This window comes from Penaeus monodon, unplaced genomic scaffold, assembly GCF_015228065.2.
Source record: "Penaeus monodon isolate SGIC_2016 unplaced genomic scaffold, NSTDA_Pmon_1 PmonScaffold_1409, whole genome shotgun sequence".
Classification (NCBI taxonomy): domain Eukaryota; kingdom Metazoa; phylum Arthropoda; class Malacostraca; order Decapoda; family Penaeidae; genus Penaeus; species Penaeus monodon.
In genome coordinates, this window is record NW_023643143.1 from 15,001 (window position 1) to 17,021 (window position 2,021).

Genomic DNA, 2,021 nt, shown 5'->3' on the forward strand with positions numbered 1-2,021 from the left:
GATACACCATGTGACCATATGTATCGGAATTTTGTTCATTCAAATTCTTTTATGTTTTTCATTATGATATGTTTCAAAACGATGTTTTTTCATAGAAATTTTTTGAGCAGTTAAGACAGACCGCTCGTTGCCAGCAAGCGGGTAGGTCGGACGCTTCTGCCTCCTGCTACCATACTCTCGCAGAAATAAAGTTGTGAACCCGCGACAACTTTAACTCAACACCTTCAAGAACCAAACCGCCAGAGAACAGAGTACCACCCTGTGGGGACACGTCTCGTCTCGCGTCACCACACGTCCCCACCATCTTTACATTAGTGGCACCCTGTGGGATCATGCACCCCACACATATTATTACATTGGTGCCAGCCACTGGGATTACACGTCCCCACTATTATTACAGGTACTACACCTTGCCCACAGGTGACCTGTAGGCAATTGGGAGGCAGGAGGAGCCTTACATCTCCTGTGTGAGCTATGTAGGTCACACCGATACCAAAAAATTGAGTTTCATATACTTCTGTGACACTTTGGGGAGAGGATAACATTTACTTTACTACTATTTCTTCAGTCACAATACACACAGCATTGGTCATTTTCTTTTCGACATAATCCATTCTTCGCCTGAGCGATGACAACAGGTGGAAAAGAGTCGTCTAGGACCTCATCTCTGCAGTAGTTTTCTGCTTCCTCCTCGTCGAAAAAGCTGCGGATATGCAGGTTGTGTGACCTGTCCACGTCGCAGGAGGGCAGCATCGGCCGGACAGACACCCATCCCGGCTGAATTGCTTTGCAGTCAATAAGGTCCCTCTTCCCCACAAACAGGTCCCTGGCTTCTGAAACAAGGACAGCGGCAGAAATCTGGGCATGGACAAAAGCCGTAAGTACAAGATGGGTCTGGAGAAAGCATGGACCAGGAAAGCATCCATTTGGTGGCCTGGTAAAGGGAAGGTCAAATATACCCTCAAATTTCTTAAAGAACTTCCAGGCATTAGTTTTACATTTGAAGAAAAGTAATGTCTATAAATTCTCTTCATTTGGAGGATTTATGAGGGGCGCCCCCTCCTTTGTTACGTATTTAGTTTTGAGTGCTCAGGGCAAGAAAATTTGGCGAACGTAACCCTCCCCAAAAATTTAAATTTTGGTTTTCCTCTACTCGGCGAATAGCCCGGTAGTTCTCATATAGTTGCAACCGCCGACCCAAGTCAGTGGCCACTACATCTATGATCCCAATAGCTTCATCCATTCTCTCCAGTGCTCTCGCTAATTCATCCTCCTGAATAATGACAGTATCTAACAGGCTAATGGTCACCCTAGCCATTTCAATAGCTCTTCGTGCTAACTTAAGATTCCATGATTTGGGTGTGCAACATATCTATACGACGATTAGTTACCCCTCCCATTATCAATCCACCAATATTGCTAACCAAAATTTAGTCCCTCACAGAGAGGACGGTTAGTTTATAATTGTTTTCTGTTTACTGTATGTATATTTTAATATATAATCCCTTGTTATTATCTTATCTGTTCATGTATCCTTCTACTTCTTACTTCGTAAGTAATATGCACAATATTTTCTTTTTTTTCTCAAATCCACATATTTCTCGGGATCTTCCAAAGTTTTCAAACTATTTTTAACACTCGTGGAAGGTTCCTAATCTTCCACAAGTGTATGTATATGTATATTTATGTGTATATACGTGTAAGCGTGTATATTGTGTAAGTACGTGTGTGTGTGTGTGTGTGTGGTGTGTGTGTGTGTGTGTGTGTGTTGTGTGTGTGTGTGTGTGTGTGTGTGTGTGTGTGTGAGTGCATGTGTATATATGTTTGTGTACGTGTATATGTGTGTGTGTGCGCGTGTATGCTTGTGTGTATGAGTGAGTGCGCGCGCGCGCGTGCGTGTGTAAGTGTATGCGTGTATATGTGTATATATGTGTATGCACGTGTATGTGAGTACGTGTGAATACGTGTATGTGTGTATGGGTGTGTAGTGTGTGTATGTGCATATATACGTGAGTGCATGT